The 12,619-nt window shown below is 49.7% G+C and overlaps 2 protein-coding genes across 2 annotated transcripts in view; one reads left to right on the plus strand and one right to left on the minus strand.

The window, feature by feature from the left end:
• Nucleotides 1-9,926, minus strand: part of CEP128 (centrosomal protein 128) — a 182,941-nt gene extending 173,015 nt beyond the window's left edge. Inside the window, exon 1 of the mRNA XM_040411239.1 lies at nt 9,906-9,926. The gene's annotated coding sequence lies outside the window, so the exon portion shown is untranslated. The remainder of the gene's footprint in view (nt 1-9,905) is intronic.
• TSHR (thyroid stimulating hormone receptor) overlaps nt 1-12,619 on the plus strand; it is a 47,998-nt gene that overhangs the window by 20,909 nt on the left and 14,470 nt on the right. The window lies entirely within an intron of this gene.

Raw genomic sequence — 12,619 nt, forward strand, 5'->3', positions numbered from 1 at the left:
ACAGTTATAGGTTTCTTCCTCAGTGGTCAAAAAAGGTAGTGAGAACTGGGGACAAAATTGTGACTTATATAGAAATAACATAATCTCTAACACCTGAGCCAACCTGAATCGGACCGGTCTTATTATCAAAACCCTGGACCGGACTATAAAATGTTTGTTACTTGTTAAACCTTGTTCAGATATTGTGATTCCCATACACAGTCTCTGTTTGACAGTTTCACATACACACATTTCTATTGTATACTATCAGATTTTCATATTGCATATGTGGGGTTTCGCTCTGGTAGACAGGATTAGCGGACGCAGTATAGAGGCTACAACAAGTTCTTTGGATCAAAAAGTTCAGTGTTTTATTCACACTTTATGCAAGTGACAAAACAAGCAGTCATAATCCAACAAAAAGTCACCTTGCGGTGTTGGTGGTAATTCACACCATGCGGCAATTCTACCTCAAAGAGTCCTTGACCATAGCAGCATCAACCTGTTTTCACGCCAAACAGGTAGCAAGACTTCATCCAGACACAAGGCTTCCAGATCCCAACACAGTAGCATGGCTTCTGAGCCCAGCTGCCTATTTAAGGACAGCCAGGTGCTGCCAAAACCTGGACTGGGACTTAAAATCCAGTCCAGTATTTGACCTCACCTGGTTGTAAATCAGCCCAGCAGTACATGCTGGGAGGAAAATACCTGTTTTCCCAGACAAAACATCTCACTGTGTCACATACACCCCCCTTTCTTCAACCCTGAGGGGGTGAACACACGCCATACAGTGTACCTGGGACAGGGCATCCGCGTTTCGATGTAACCGGCCTGCCCTGTGTTCCACCGAAAACGTAAAGATTTGTAGGGAGAGAAACCATCAGGTTACCCGGCCATTTCTGTCCTTGGCCTGGCTCATCCACTTGAGAGAGGAGTGGTCGGTCACCAGGCGGAACTTTCTCCCCAATAAATAGTGGAGAGATTCTAGTGCCCACTTGATGGCCAGGCACTCTCTCTCCACTGTACTGTACCGGGTCTTGGCTGGGGTAAGCTTACGGCTGATCAAAACAGGATGCTCCACCCCATTGACTTTCTGAGACAGTACAGCACCGAGACCTACTTCGGAGGCATCGGTCTGTACTATAAACTACTTTTTGAAGTCGGGCGTCACCAAAACCGGGGACCCGCACAGGGCCGACTTCAAAGCGGAGAACGGCTCTTCCACCCGGTCATCCCAGCGAACCATCACTTGTGTCCCTTCAAGAGTCCTGTCAAGGGCGCGGCTAAAGTAGCAAAGTGGGGAACAAACCCCATGTAATAGCCCACCATTCCCAAGAATGACTTTATTTGTTTAGAGGTGACAGGTCGGGGCCAATTCTGTATCGCCTCTATTTTGTTCACTTGGGGTTTGATGACTCCGCGCCCAATGACATACCCCAGGTACTCTTCTAACCCTATCACACATATTTTTGGGTTAGCGGTTAGGCCAGCTTTCCGAAGGGAGTCCACTACAGCCTGCACTTTGGGTAGGTAACTTTCCCAGTCGGTACTGTGGATGACAATATCGTCCAGGTAAGCCCAACCGTACCAACGATGTGGACGAAGCACGAAGGCATGGAATAGCCTTCCTGCAGAAGTGGTAGCTGCAAATACAGTGAAGGAGTTTAAGCATGCATGGGATAGGCATAAGGCCATCCTTCATATAAGATGGGGACAAGGGCTATTCATAGGATTCAGCATATTGGGCAGACTAGATGGGCCAAATGGTTCTTATCTGCCGACACATTCTATGTTTCTATTAATTGCTGAAAAGTGGCGAGGGCGCCATGCAGACCAAAGGGTAAGACCTTATATTGATACAGCCCCTCAGGTGTGATGAAGGCAGTTTTCTCTTTGGCAGCCTCCATTAAGGGCACCTGCTATTACCCTTTTGTGAGGTCCAAAACAGAAAAATACCGTGCTTGTCCTAACCCCTCGATGAGCTCATCCACCCGAGGCATGGAATACGCATCGAATTTGGAAACCTCGTTAAGTTTTCGAAAGTCGTTACAGCACCGCAACTTCCCGTCCGGCTTGGGTATTAATACTATAGGACTGGCCCACTCACTTTTTGACTCCTCAATGACATCTAGCTGCACCCTCGGGTACCCGATATGGTTTTAACCGGACTTTTGCCTGAGGCTCAGTGACAATGTCATGCTGAATTATGGAAGTGCGTCCAGGGACATCCGTGTTACAACTAACGAACTCACTGGCCTCCTGAGTCTGTTCAGAGGAGAGGCTGTCTGTAATGGGGCGCCGAAGGCGCACTCGGTCTCCCATCAGCCGCAGACCTGCTGCTTAGCTTTGGGAGCGAGGATCTGTGTTTGGCCTCGTTCCCAGGGTGGCCTTGCTAGCTGGGAGGCTCCCTGCTCCTAGGTCTGCCTTGAGCGCCGAGCTGATCACTCGGTGCTCAACTTCTTTCTGTTGTCATGTGACGCTGGCCATGTCACATGACCCTCACTCCCCACTATAAATACAGGCGGCCTGCTGGCTACAGGTTGCCTGTGATTTTCGTCCTATAGGCTGTGTACTTTATTGTTATTAAGCTACCTCTGGAATTGAACCTCCATCCGCCTTCTGCCACCTCTTCTGCCTGCTCCCTGTACCTTGACTCTACCTCTCGGATTTTGACCTCGGCTTGTTTACGGATTTGTCTTTGCCTCTTCCCTTGTTCTGACGTGACCTCCTGGACTGACCTCGGCTGGTTGACCTGCCTCGCCTTCTGTTTTTGTTCTACCTCTTGTCCGCTTATTGTAACTTCTCAGTGGCTGTCCTCTTCCCTGCTGTCTCTTTCTTTCTGCTTGCACTTAGTAGGTTAGGGACTGTCGCCCAGTTGCGCTCCATCACCTAGGGCGGGTGGTGCAAGTAGGCAGGGACAGGGGACTGGGTGGCAGCTCAGGGGGTGCACCTCCTCTCTATATTTATTCCTGTGACTCTACCCGTGACACTGTCAGCAATTTTTACTGTGGCAGCCGCCTCTCTTGCATCAGACAGACTGGCCGGTACCTCTTCTCCTAGAAAACCAGGCCGCGGGCTGTCTTCTGTACAGGCTTCCCTATTTTTCCACGGTTTGAGTAAATTCACATGGTAAACCTGCACTTGCTTTCGCCGCCCTGGCTGGAGTACCTTGTAGTTTATATCTCCAATTTTCTCGAGTACCTCGTAGGGCCCCTGCCACCTAGCCAGGAACTTACTGTCCACTGTTGGCACCAGAATCAAAACCTGTTTACCATGATTAAAGATCCGTACCCGAGCCTGCCGATTATAGACCCGACTCTGGACTCGCTGAGCGGCCTCCATATGCTCCCTAACAAGAGGTAAGACTGTCTCTATCCGATCTTGCATCTGGGTAACGTACTCAATAACACTTTTACGTGGAGTGGGTTGTTGTTCCCACGCCTCTTTGGCCACGTTCAAGAGATCGCGAGGGTGAATGCCATATAGCAGTTCGAAAGGCGAGAACCTAGTAGAGGCCTGGGGCACCTCTCGCACTGCGAACATGATAGGGCAGAAGGAGGTCCCAGTCCTTCCCATCTTTAGACATCACCTTTTTCAACATATTTTTTAATGTCTGGTTAAACCGTTCTACCAGACCGTCTGTTTGCGGGTGATACATGGACGTCCGTAGCCGTTTTATGTGCAGCAACTTACAGAGTTCCCTCATCACCTTGGACATAAACAGGGTCCCTTGGTCTGTCAGAACCTCTTTAGGTAGTCCTACTCGGGAAAACATCTCTATTAACTCCTTAGCTATGAGTTTGGCCGAGGTATGTCGCAGTGGCACCGCCTCTGGCGGACTTCGGTACTGGGCCTATGAGGTCCATAGCTATTGGGTCAAACGGTATTTCGATAATCGGGAGAGGTACGAGAGGACTGCGGAAAATGTGCTGGGGGCTAGTTATCTGGCAGGTCGGGCAAGACTTACAAAACTCTTCCATTTCTTTGAATATGCTGGGCCAGTAAAACCGCTGTAGAATACGATCCTGAGTTTTCTGCAGCCCCAGGTGACCCCCGAGAACGTGTTGCTTGCGATAAGCCTTGGGGACCACCAACTGTTCAATAGGCTCACCCCGTAGTTGGTTTACCTGATACAACATATCCTGCTGAACCACAAAACGGGGAAACACTGACTCTGCCCCTGATTGTTGTGGTTCACCATCTACTATTAACACATTTTCCCAGGTGCGGGATAGGGTTGGGTCCCGACGTTGGGTGGTACCAAAATTATCCCCGGAGACATTGAGATCTGCCAATTCAGGACCCGACAGGAAGTCCTCCACGTCTCCCAGCATCACACTTAGCGGGTATGTCTCCCCCCTTCCACCGAAGTGGCGGTCACCCCTACCGCTGGCCCTTCGGTCTCAGGTTCCCATGGTTCTGGTCTCCCCTCTGAGCCGGGCCACTCTGCTAGGGTTACCCCTGTCTCATGGGCATCAGTCACTCTTATAGCAGGCCAGAGTGCCGGGAAGTCTCTCCCTATTATGAGTTCATAATGTAAATTGGTGGCGACAGCCTCCTCGTGGTTCCATCTACCAGCCACCGTAGTTAGAGACACCAGAGCGATGGGGTAGTCTTTTAAGTCTCTGTGGATGCACATCACCCCGACTTTCCGGCCAGTATACTCAGGGGACCGCACCAGGGTAGCCCTTACTAGGGTCACCAGACTCCCTAAGTCCAGCAGAGCCTCCGACGGAGTGTCTCCCACTTCCGTGCCTGAAAAATGCAGAAACCAAAATCGGCATTCACGCCAGCCTCACTGCTCTTGCCCGCATCTTCCACCAATTGTACCAAAGCGAGTCCCCACACAGGATTGGCGGACGCAGTACAGAGGCAACAACAAGTTCTTTGGATCAAACAGTTCAGTGTTTTATTTACACTTTAGGTAAGTGTCATAATCCAACAAAAAGTCACCTTGCGGTGTTGGTGGTAATTCACAAGCGGCAATTCTACCTCAAAGAGTCCTTGACTATAGCAGCATCAACCTGTTTTCACGCCAAACAGGTAGCAAGACTTCATCCAGACACAAGGCTCCCAGATCCCAACACAGTAGCATGGCTTCTGAGCCCAGCTGCCTATTTAAGGACAGCCAGGTGCTGCCAAAACCTGGACCGGCACTTAAAATCTGGTCCGGTATTTGACCTCACCTGGCTGTAAATCAGCCCAGCAGCACATTCTGGGAGGAAAATACCTGTTTTCCTAGATAAAACCTCTCACTGTGTCACACACATCATATATTGCCTAGTTCAGGATAAATTACATCTTATTTAATAACTCCTACAGAATACCCATACATATCGATTTGGGTATGTGGCACCATGTTGTTTTGTGCTCTAGGATTCTGATCCATTTAATCGCAATGGTTCATATCCCGTTCAGACCCTGCGATTTATGAAAAGAATTCCTTATATATTTTAATTGATAGATGTAAAGGACCTCTTCATATGATAAAATATGTCAGTTTGCCGTTTTGTATCCCATATTATGCAGCATGGGACAAATAGCTTGACCCATCTTATTTATTCAATCTGGATTGCTCCATGCTTCAGTCAAACCTTGCGGCTTATATAGCAAATAAAAAATAAATATCCACAATATTGGTTGAATAGCAAAAATAAAATAAACAAAATAAAAATAAATGTCAACTTTTATCAACAGCTATCATTAGCTGTTCCTATTGGCTACCCTGCAAGGGAGTGCCATACTAGCTGAGTAAATGAACACCAGGTGACGCCATATTATGTAAGTAAATGAACACCAGGTGGAGCCATACTATGTAAGTAACTGAACACCAGGTGTAGCCTTACTATGTAAGTAACTGAACACCAGGTGGAGACATACTATGTAAGTAAATGAACACCAGGGGGCGCCATACTATGTAAGTAACTGAACACCAGGTGGAGACATACTATGTAAGTAACTGAACACCAGGTGGAGACATACTATGTAAGTAACTGAACACCAGGTGGAGACATACTATGTAAGTAAATGAACACCAAGGGGCGCCATACTATGTAAGTAACTGAACACCAGGTGGAGACATACTATGTAAGTAAATGAACACCAGGTGGAGACATACTATGTAAGTAAATGAACACCAGGGGGCGCCATACTATGTAAGTAACTGAACACCAGGTGGAGACATACTATGTAAGTAAATAAACACCAGGGGGTGCCATAATATGCAAGTAAATGAGCACCAGGTGGAGCCATACTATGTAAGTAAATGAAAATAAAATAATAAACACTTGCCCGGCTAGGCTCTTACTAACACAGAGTTTCCTGACTCACCTAGGTCACAGCTCACACCGTGTGAACTTGTGCGGCTTTCCCTGCCAATGTCCCACAGCCTCCTGGCTGTACAGAGCACAGTACGCCCACTGTCTCTAGTTCACTGTTTCTTGTGGGGGATTGGGGCTCAGTAGTCCGCCTGACTATGGCCCTGCGACCCTCCCAGGCATCTCTGCGTCCCCCGACTCCAGGCTATCTCCCAGCCTCGCGGTCCCTCAGCGTTGCCCAGCTGATAGCACACTGACAGAGCCTCCAGGCCTCTGTCCACAGGTAACACACTCCCCCCTTGCTGACACCCTGGGAGGTGCCTTATGCCAGCCTGACTACCTCCAGCTACTCTCACCTGTGGTGGAATAGGGGCGTGGACGGAACTATCCACCCCTTCCTTGCCTCCAACCTGCGTGAGATCTGTCACTGTCTCACAGATGATATATACACTGCTCAAAAAAATAAAGGGAACACATAAATAACACATCCTAGATCTGAATTAATTAAATATTCTTCTGAAATACTTTGTTCTTTACATAGTTGAATGTGCTGACAACAAAATCACACAAAAATTAAAAAATGGAAATCAAATTTTTCAACCCATGGAGGTCTGGATTTGGAGTCACCCTCAAAATTAAAGTGGAAAAAACACACTACAGGCTGATCCAACTTTGATGTAATGTCCTTAAAACAAGTCAAAATGAGGCTCAGTAGTGTGTGTGGCCTCCACGTGCCTGTATGACCTCCCTACAACGCCTGTGCATGCTCCTGATGAGGTGGCGGACGGTCTCCTGAGGGATCTCCTCCCAGACCTGGACTAAAGCATCTGCCAACTCCTGGACAGTCTGTGGTGCAACGTGACGTTGGTGCATAGAGCGAGACATGATGTCCCAGATGTGCTCAATTGGATTCAGGTCTGGGGAACGGGCGGGCCAGTCCATAGCATCAATGCCTTCGTCTTGCAGGAACTGCTGACACACTCCAGCCACATGAGGTCTAGCATTGTCTTGCATTAGGAGGAACCCAGGGCCAACCGCACCAGCATATGGTCTCACAAGGGGTCTGAGGATCTCATCTCGGTACCTAATGGCAGTCAGGCTACCTCTGGCGAGCACATGGAGGGCTGTGCGGCCCTCCAAAGAAATGCCACCCCACACCATTACTGACCCAATGCCAAACCGGTCATGCTGGAGGATGTTGCAGGCAGCAGAACGTTCTCCACGGCGTCTCAAGACTCTGTCACATCTGTCACATGTGCTCAGTGTGAACCTGCTTTCATCTGTGAAGAGCACAGGGTGCCAGTGGCGAATTTGCCAATCTTGGTGTTCTCTAGCAAATGCCAAACGTCCTGCACGGTGTTGGGCTGTAAGCACAACCCCCACCTCTGGACGTCGGGCCCTCATTTCACCCTCATGGAGTCTGTTTCTGACCGTTTGAGCAGACACATGCACATTTGTGGCCTGCTGGAGGTCATTTTGCAGGGCTCTGGCAGTGCTCCTCCTGTTCCTCCTTGCACAAAGGCGGAGGTAGCGGTCCTGCTGCTGGGTTGTTGCCCTCCTACGGCCTCCTCCACGTCTCCTGATGTACTGGCCTGTCTCCTGGTAGCGCCTCCATGCTCTGGACACTACGCTGACAGACACAGCAAACCTTCTTGCCACAGCTCACATTGATGTGCCATCCTGGATAAGCTGCACTACCTGAGCCACTTGTGTGGGTTGTAGGCCCCGTCTCATGCTACCACTAGAGTGAAAGCACCGCCAGCATTCAAAAGTGACCAAAACATCAGCCAGGAAGCATAGGAACTGAGAAGTTGTCTGTGGTCACCACCTGCAGAACCACTCCTTTATTGGGGGTGTCTTGCTAATTGCCTATAATTTCCACCTGCTGTCTATCCCATTTGCACAACAGCATGTGAAATTGATTGTCACTCAGTGTTGCTTCCTAAGTGGACAGTTTGATTTCATAGAAGTGCGATTGACTTGGAGTTACATTGTGTTGTTTAAGTGTTCCCTTTATTTTTTTGAGCAGTGTATTATCATGTTATAATGCTCCTGTCAATTCCACTCTACTGCTGAGAATTGGGGGTGAAATAGCACAGTGTTTGTTGTGGATATGGACAGGCGATCTTGGTACCTGCGGTGGATTCGTCCGGATTATGGACGCTCAGCTGCTGTTTACTCCCCCACTCCTCTTGGAGGGGTCAGTGAGGCTGCTACTTGTGCTGATGATCTGTATGATGTGTGTCAGAGACGCTGCGGGTGAGGAGCACCTGCGACATCTCCGACCACTGAACAGCCCCCTCGTCTGCTGCTCCTCAATTAATCTGCCCCCATGTATTTACAGCAGGAGACGGTCGGAACACCTGGGGCTCCAGAGAGGGGGGTCTGACAAGTGATTATAGAGACAGGTACACACTGATACAATATATACACACTGATACACTATATACACACACACACACGTACAATATATACACACTGCTGCACGTGGGGCACAGGACCGCACCACCCTCTGTGTACCCGTCCTGCAGACTTCATGAACCAGTGTTTCTTGGGCCCCTGTATTTGGCTCTTCAGCTGAAGCTGCAGGAAGTGTCATCAGGGTACATGGTATATACGGTACTTAACAGGATTCCTCACTCAGTACATCACCTATAGCTGTACTCTTTCCCCATAACAGAGACATCCACAGTGCCCCCATAACAGAGACGTCCACAGCGCCACCATAACAGAGACATCCACAGCGCCACCATAACAGAGACATCCACAGCGCCACCATAACAGAGACATCCACAGCGCCACCATAACAGAGACATCCACAGCGCCCCCATAACAGAGACATCCACAGCGCCCCCATAACAGAGACATCCACAGCGCCCCCATAACAGAGACATCCACAGCGCCCCCATAACAGAGACATCCACAGCGCCCCCATAACAGAGACATCCACAGCGCCCCCATAACAGAGACATCCCCAGCGCCCCCAGAACAGAGACATCCACAGCGCCCCCATAACAGAGACATCCACAGCGCCCCCATAACAGAGACATCCACAGCGCCCCCATAACAGAGACATCCACAGCGCCCCCATAACAGAGACATCCACAGCGCCCCCATAACAGAGACATCCACAGCGCCCCCATAACAGAGACATCCACAGCGCCCCCATAACAGTGACATCCACAGCGCCCCCATAACAGTGACATCCACAGCGCCCCCATGACAGTGACATCCACAGTGCCCCCATAACACGGACATCCACAGCGCCCCCATAACACGGACATCCACAGCGCCTCCATGACAGTGACATCCACAGCGCCTCCATGACAGTGACATCCACAGCGCCTCCATGACAGTGACATCCACAGCGCCTCCATGACAGTGACATCCACAGCGCCTCCATGACAGTGACATCCACAGTGCCCCCATAGGCCACCAGCACTGTAGTCGTCCTGTGACTTGTAGTTCCAGTTTGGTACTCCCACGCCAGCCTCTGCTTCCTCCCTCACAGATGCCAGCAGGAACGCTGCTGCAGGTAATTGCTGGCCGTGTTATTCTAAGCTCCCGGCCTGTGAAAACTTTGTGTAAGGAAAGAAAATGAAAATAAACCTGCGGCAGACAGCGTCTGTTTATGAGGCGCAATCCTGGCAACTTGTGGGGCAATTATAGAAGCGGGAGGTTCTGACACTTCTCAGCTTCCAGTGCGGAGGAGATGCCAGGAAATCAGGCGGTGGGTGCAGAATCTTCTGCCCATATCAGAATGCAAGCTCCTGGAATCAGACCTACCACACACCAGGCAGGGAACAGCCGCAGTCTCCCATTACCGTACATAGTGCCCTGTAGAAGGTGACCGTTCCAGGACAAGTAGTCTGTCACCCGGATCAACCCTACTCTACCAGGAGTATAGCCTGGTAGGGTTGATGACGCTGATTAAAACGATACTTGTCTAATGTCTGTCGGTTGTATCGTAGCGGGGAAAAAAGGACTTTTAAAATTATGCAAATGAACTATTCAAGCTCCATAACGATGCCCCTCTGCTTTTTGTCACGCCCCGCTGCCTTAAGATTGACTGCGCTAGGCCGCACTCGTGTCCCGAATGGCGCAAAAGGGAAGATGTTGTGCACATACGCCATTTTGGACACAAGTGCGGTCTAGCGCTGTCAATCTTAAGGCAGCGGGGCGTGACAAAAAGCAGAGGGGCATCGTTATGAAGCACCAGGGACGTCACTAAAACAGTTCATTTGCATAATTGTAAAAGTTAATTTCTCTCCGCAACGATACCACGAACAGACATGTCAGATATTGTATTAATCAGCGTCATCAACCCTACCTGGCTATATGCCTGGTGGGGTAGGGTTGGTCCGGGTGACAGAGCCGCTTTAAAGCTTTCCTATGATTTTTCCTTTTATCAAGTGTATGTAACTTCTTCACCTTGTCAGCTGTCCTGATAAATCTGACATAGATATGGCGGTACACTGCTCCTGACTTCATCTACTCGCTTCTCCCTTACACTTCAAAGTGTCAGTGATAGTAGCAGAAAGGGAGAGGAGGATGTACACAGCAGATCAGAAGTTGTGGCGGGGAGAAAGCATCCGAGGAGGATAGCTGATGGGCAAAAGATAGGGAGGAGGGAAAATAACATAGGCTGTGTCCAAATGTAGTCAGAGAGTAGAGCACCCAGGGCAGCCCCAGTTCAAAATGAAGCTGTACTGATACATGAGAACTAGCGACACAGACCTCACATCCGGCATGTATTACTGGAGGACACACAGACCTCACATCCAGCATGTATTACTGGGGGACACACAGACCTCACATCCAGCATGTATTACTGGAGGACACACAGACCTCACATCCGGCATGTATTACTGGGGGACACACAGACCTCACATCCAGCATGTATTACTGGAGGACACACAGACCTCACATCCAGCATGTATTACTGGGGGGACACACAGACCTCACATCCAGCATGTATTACTGGGGGGACACACAGACCTCACATCCAGCATGTATTACTGGGGACACACAGACCTCACATCCAGCATGTATTACTGGGGACACACAGACCTCACATCCGGCATGTATTAATGGGGGGACACACAGACCTCACATCCGGCATGTATTACTGGAGGACACACAGCCCTCACATCCAGCATGTATTACTGGGGACATACAGACCTCACATCCAGCATGTATTACTGGGGGGGACACACATACCTCACATCCGGCATGTATTACTGGAGGACACACAGACCTCACATCCGGCATGTATTAATGGGGGGACACACAGACCTCACATCCAGCATGTATTACTGGGGACACACAGCCTCACATCCAGCATGTATTACTGGACACACAGACCTCACATCCGGCATGTATTACTGGGGGGACACACAGACCTCACATCCGGCATGTATTACTGGGGACACACAGACCTCACATCCAGCATGCATTACTGGGGGACACACAGACCTCACATCCAGCATGTATTACTGGGGGGACACACAGACCTCACATCCAGCATGTATTACTGGGGGACACACAGACCTCACATCCAGCATGTATTACTGGGGGACACACAGACCTCACATCCAGCATGTATTACTGGGGGACACACAGACCTCACATCCAGCATGTATTACTGGGGGACACACAGACCTCACATCCAGCATGTATTACTGGGGGGACACAGACCTCACATCCAGCATGTATTACTGGGGGGACACACAGACCTCACATCCAGCATGTATTACTGGGGGACACACAGACCTCACATCCAGCATGCATTACTGGGGACACACGGGGGACACACAGACCTCACATCCAGCATGTATTACTGGGGGGGACACACAGACCTCACATCCAGCATGTATTACTGGGGGACACACAGACCTCACATCCAGCATGCATTACTGGGGACACACAGACCTCACATCCGGCATGTATTACTGGGGACACACAGACCTCACATCCAGCATGTATTACTGGGGGACCACAGACCTCTTACAGGGGACACACAGACCTCACATCCAGCATGTATTACTGGGGACACACAGACCTCACATCCAGCATGTATTACTGGGGACACACAGACCTCACATCCAGCATGTATTACAGGGGGACACACAGACCTCACGTCCGGCATCTATTACTGGAGGACACACAGACCTCAGGTTAGGTATAGCATGGTATTATGTTTTGACCGTGTAGGATCAAATGTCAGTAATACTGATACTGTGATATCCCTATACTGTGGTCAAAGTAACACCTTATATATGCACTGATTATACTACCCTATGGATATATATTTCTGCACTTGC

Source organism: Bufo bufo, chromosome 11, assembly GCF_905171765.1.
Source record: "Bufo bufo chromosome 11, aBufBuf1.1, whole genome shotgun sequence".
Taxonomy (NCBI): Eukaryota; Metazoa; Chordata; class Amphibia; order Anura; family Bufonidae; genus Bufo; species Bufo bufo.